Below are 6,029 nucleotides of genomic sequence, written 5' to 3' on the forward strand. Positions count from 1 at the left end.
CAAATGCATGACCTGGGTGTTATCCCAGACTGGATTTGGAGATTTTCCCATCCCCTCCCTTTCTGCTCCGCTGCACCTTTACACTTCACCAGAGCCTGAGTATCATTTATCAGTGAGCAGCGAGCACTTTATCAACCTCAAACACTCCTACTCTCTTCAGTCATAATCTAATCTGAAGGGGGAATGGTCTGAAGCCTCATAAAATCACCCCATATATTCACTATTCTGCTCCTAGAGACCTCCCCAATGCTAAAATGTTCCTGTTTTTTTCTGGGCTCAGGTGTTACCTGGGGGATTGGTCTGGGATCCCAAATTACAATCAAAATGTGATTTCATCAACTGAATCAAACTGTATCCAAAAAATACTCGGCTCAGATGAATCAGCTTTGACTTTGCTTCAGATCAGGACATCAGGACCCTCCCAAGCTAACTCTACCTCAACTCACCAGATGCTAGGAGGGGAAGCCTGACAAGGACCGGGCAGCAATTCAATTCATTTCAAATTGTATTTATGAAGTGCCTATCATATACAAGCACTTTGGTAGGCACTAGACCTACAAAGGCAACAACAGTTTCCACTGAGAGAATGTTCCTTCTTCTGGAGAGGTGGGGGAGATGTATTCATAGATAAATGCAATTTAATTTGAGAAAGTAGAGACCACTCGCAACTATAAAGGATCCAGAAAGGTTTCTCTTAGGAAGTGTCAGTTAAGCACTGAAAAAAACTCAGGGTTCCAAGAGTTTTCAGAGAGGTGAAAACTCTCCGAAAACATTTCAAAAGTAACAACATTGTGGCAATCTAGGGAAGAAATACAGGGAAGAGGATGAGGACAGATGGCCTGAACTGTGTTCTTGTGGATCCAGTCATGCCATTTTTATGGTCAATGCTTCTGTGACGTTCTTCCCCTCCTAGATTGATTCTTTTGTGAGGCAAACTAGGCCATCTTTTGCCTCAGTTCTTACCGAGCCTTAATCACTGTTTGGGTGTTGCCTCAGACAGCCTTAGACCTGGGAAAGACCTTAGCTTAAAAATGCCAAAGTCATCTATTGTATCCATGGCCATTGCCAGTCCTCTTGACCTATGTCTTGCCACGGGACTCCAATGACTCTAGAGGAGAGAGTGAGGCTGATAACTCTGCACAGCTCTGCCTCACTTAAATCCAATTCACTTGCAAGTCAAGACATCACCCTGCTGATGTCATCGGTCCTCTTCAAGAAGGAAGAACAAACAACGACGATGACAAGACGACAACAACAATCTGTGAATAGTTTATTTCTAAGGCAGGATCATTGGATCACAGATTTAGAGCTGAGAACATCTAATAAAGCCTCCTAATTTTACAGATGAGGAAACTGAGGCTCAATGAGTTTGTGACTTTTCTTAGAGTCATACAGAAAGTAACTGGATAGTCTATTACCTAGAACACTTTACTGGTTGTTTTGGGATCTCATTCTCCTACCAATGGCCCCATCCCTCTTCTGGTCCTCAGATTTCCCAGAGAAAACACATAAGAGATTCCACCTGTCACTCAGGTTTCAATGGTGCCAGGCCTTAGGAAGGTCTATGCAACTCTTGGTAAAGTCTCCATTCCCCAACAGCCCCACGGCCAGGCCAAACAAGATTCAAGGCTGGATTTTTCCCCTCTAAGCCACAAAAGCTAATAACACACAAAAAAGCATTAGAAGGTCCCTCAGCCTCAGTGGTAGAGTGCCAGGCACCAGATTTTTTTACAGAGGATTATTCCCTTCTCGTCCCACTGACTCAGCTGGTTCCTGAGCTTGAGGCATTTGACATTTCAGCAAGTTGATCAGTACCCAGAACTTGCCTCCCCTCCATGGTGAGCACAGCTGGCAGGCAGCAGGGACCTATGGAGCACTACCAAGGAGTGCTCCCCCATTCCAAGCTGAACCAGCGTGGGCTGCCATTGGACTGCCTGAGCAACATGACAGGCCAGGCCACTTCCGAAGGGGCAGGAGGTGGGGAAGCTGTTTCTATTGCCTCCTTGCTTTCCATCCTCTCTCCTTGATTCCTGCCTGTGCCCCACTAACCTGATTGGCTCCGGAGATCACCTCAGTGAAGGCCTAATGTGGTCTCTGCAGCTTTATTATAATTTGCAAAACATAAATAAATAAATAAACAAACAAACAAATAAACCCCCCTTGACCAATGGTTTATATGCCTTTGGCTTAGGATCATGCAATAACAAACTCAGAGCAGAACAGAACTCAGATATCATCTAGTCTGCCCTCCCCTTTCACAGATGAGGAAACTAAGGCCCAGAGAATTGGGCACAGGGCTCTCATGGCAGCATGATCTTCATCCACTTAACAAACATTTATCCACACCAGAAAGACTAAAAGACTTGCCCAAGGTCACCGGGCAGTACTAGAATTTGAATCTAGGCTCTGATTCCATATAGAGCAGTCTTCACACTGACATGCCCTGAAGTGCCTGCCCTTTTCCAGAACAGAAGAGCAGCAGAGTTCCACTTCCAACACAATAGCTCCAATGCCGTGCTCCTCCCCTGGGAGTTTCATCCATGAAGATTTTTCATGCTATGGAGGAGATGCTATTTTGCAGACTCACTTTGCTTAGCTTGGCCTAAGCTTTCTACACAGGGAACCTGGAAATGAAGCCCTTGCAATTTTAAATCTCTGCAATTAGCTGTTTTAGAATCAGAGGGTTTAGAGTAGAAAGGACCTTAGAAGTCATCTGCTTCACCCCTCCCCCAGATGAATTTTACAGGTGAGGAAATTGAAGTCTGTAGGAGAGGTGCCTTGCCCAAGGTTACACACAGAGGGCAGAGCCAGGATTATGAATGCAGGTCTGCTACTTTCAATTGGATTGTTTTGTTTTTCCACTGCACCATGGAATGAAGAAAAGGAGGAAAAGGAAGAGGGAGAGGAAGAAGAAGAGAACTGACTTTAAAAAAAAAAGTAATGACAAGGTAATTTCAAGAGGGAGAGAACACAAAATAATGGTAAGTTGGGAAGGGGTTCGAGTAGGAGGCAGCCCCTGAGCTGTTCTTGTGGCCCTGATGCATCTCCCTGTTCTTCAGACAACTGACCTAAGGATACAATGCTGCCTTGATCAAGCCGAGCCAAAGAGGTTGGGGAGGGAAGGGATGTCTGTTTTGTGCCCTACGTCCCATACAGAATTTGGTGAATCAATCCACAAGCATTTATTAAATCCCTACTATGTGAGGCACCGTGCTAAGCAAATTTCTGCAGTTTCCACACCCATGCTATGAGGATTTCTATAACTTCTCTGTAAGAAGAATCCATGCTCGTTTAACTTCCCATTATTCTTGGGGAGAAGAAGCTTGGCACGGAGGACAACCTGGGGACTTAAAGTTAGGAAGCTCTAGGCACCAGCCCCACCTCTGACACTCACCTTGGCCAAGTGACTTAAAGTAATGTTCAGGTAATTCAGACAACTCCCTAGAATGTGGCTAATAAGCCATTCTGCCTGATACGAATCATTTACCCTCTCTAGTCCTCAGTTTCCTCATCTGTCAAGTGGGAAGGGTGGCCTAGATGGTTTCTGATCTCCCTTCCAGCTCCAAGTCTTGTTTCCTCTCTGGACTCCACTTTGGACTTTCTCCACCAAACCAACCGAAGTTCCCTCACCCTAGAAGTATACTATGTCCCTGCAACCTACCTCCTTCTTCCCGTGTCCAACTTTTCCATGTCCTACTTTTCATTGTCATTTTCTGCACTCTCTTCTTCCATTAGAATGTAAACTCCCCCTTGAGATCAGTGATCGTTTTTCTTTCTGCTTGTATCTGTATTCCCAGCACTTAGCACTATTCCTGGCATATGGTGAGAGGGGAAAGGAAGGGAATAATCATTTATTAACAGCCTATTATATGCCAGGCACTGTGCTAAGCACTTTACAAATATCTCATTTGATATCATTTGTAAAGCACCTAGTAAGTTCTCAGTAAATGCTTGCTTACTTGACTTGACTTGGCTAAATCTATGCTCCATTGATGGGTTGGTTGATGGAAGAACCTTCCTCCCCAGGAGCGGAGAAAGTCTTAGGTAACCAGCTACTCCAGTGTGTGCCAGGAAGGGAGGAAAAGGCTGAGGAGTTTACAGAGGAGAAGTGCACTTCAAATTCACGCTCACATCACACAATGATAAACATGAACCCAACGAGAATTAAGTTAGCATTTGCTGATGAGATTCATGTACTTCTAAAGTACCTTCTGCCAAGTTGAAACATACAAGACTCCTCATGCTTCGCCTCTCCGATATTAAGTTGAAAATACCTTTTCTGGAGGAAAAGTCATACATCAATCCACATTTAGGAAACCTGAACTTAAATCTGAGTGTAGATACTAAATATCATTATGTAAGGCACCAGCACCATGTCGGGTCCTTGCAAGGCTTAAGAGGCAAATTAGCAATAAATTCCGACAGCACCATCTATCAGTTCTATTCAGCCAACCCAACTGAAACACAGTGTTTCCTTCCAGTCCCAGGGAACACATACTTACAAGATAGAGGGGGAAATGCATTTGATTAAATATAGTTTTGAATAATTTGTTCATTGAAATTCTTGGGTTGAAGACAAATGACATGACTAATTTATAGGAATTGCTGTTTAAAATATAGTTATGGTTGTTCAGAGAACCCCTGGAACTAAATAAATTTAAGTCAATGTGATTGGGGAAATCATTGTATCCACCTGATTTCCTCTCCAATTATCACACAGATGGACCAAAAGGGGAGTAAGCTCCAGCTCCATCCTCCTCAGGCTAAAGAAATAATAAAAATGCTTCCTGTTCATGGGGTTTCAGAGTCAGTTAATAAATATTTTTTAAGTGCCTACTATGTGCCAAACACTTTGCTAAGCATTGGGGATACAAATATAAATCAGTATTCAGGCTCACTAGAAAGGTTACTTGACCAGTATTTAGGCCCAAAGAACTGGTGATAGCTTTTCAAATGATAGTACATCCACTCCAATGGCAGATCTTTTTTTTTCCTTTCCAATTCCTCTCCCTTCCCCCACCCCCAGCCTGAGAATCCATTGACTCCTGGAAAAAAAATTAAATCAATAACCTGACTGGCCGAATCCCACTGTTGAGAAAAGAGAGAATGGCTCACATCCTTCATGGCACTTTGGCCCATTTACCAAATTACCTCTTAGGGGACAGTAAATGAGACCTTGGTTTGAAGGAAATGAGGCCAGACCAAAAAGAAACCAAACTGTGGACATTTAGCAAAATAAAATGTAAATGACAATGAATTTCATCGGGATCACAGATGCTCAACTCATTGTCCGCTATGACCTCACTAATCGTATCAGTTAAGAAACATCAGGCCCATATTAATCATGGCTAACAGGTATAAACAGGAGTAACTATAGGATGGAAGACTCTATTCCTTGCCAATATACCCCCTCATAAATATTCAACCATCTCACAGGGTTTCTTAAACTGAGGGCTGTGAATAGGTTTTTCCTTTAAAAATATTTTGAAAACTATATTTCAATATAAACGGTTTCATCTATAATCCTATACAGTTTATTTTATGAATTTAAATACATTATTTGGAGAAGGGGTCCATAGGCTTTGACAGACTGCCAAAGAAGTCCATAGCACACAAAGAAGGTTAAGAGCCCTGGGGCTGGGCCTGGCATTGCTGGAGAAGCAGATTTGTAGTAACTCTCAGTGGTCCAGTACTTCCCTGGAGCACACCACCTGAGCCAGGCATCCTTATTTGGGCTCCATCCTCCATCAAGACATTTCTTACTCATTTGGTACTCATTCCACAAAAAAACTTATCAGTCCAAATATAATCTGTAGATAGATAGATAGATAGATAGATAGATAGATAGACAGACAGACAGACAGACAGATAGATAGATAGACAGACAGACAGACAGATAGACAGATAGACAGATAGATAGACAGATAGAAAGAGAGACAGACAGATAAATAGACAGACAGACAGATAGATAGATAGATAGATAGATAGATAGATAGATAGATAGATAGATAGATAGATAGATAGATAGA

Source organism: Vombatus ursinus, unplaced genomic scaffold, assembly GCF_900497805.2.
Source record: "Vombatus ursinus unplaced genomic scaffold, bare-nosed wombat genome assembly UNPS02014773.1, whole genome shotgun sequence".
NCBI classification, from domain to species: Eukaryota; Metazoa; Chordata; class Mammalia; order Diprotodontia; family Vombatidae; genus Vombatus; species Vombatus ursinus.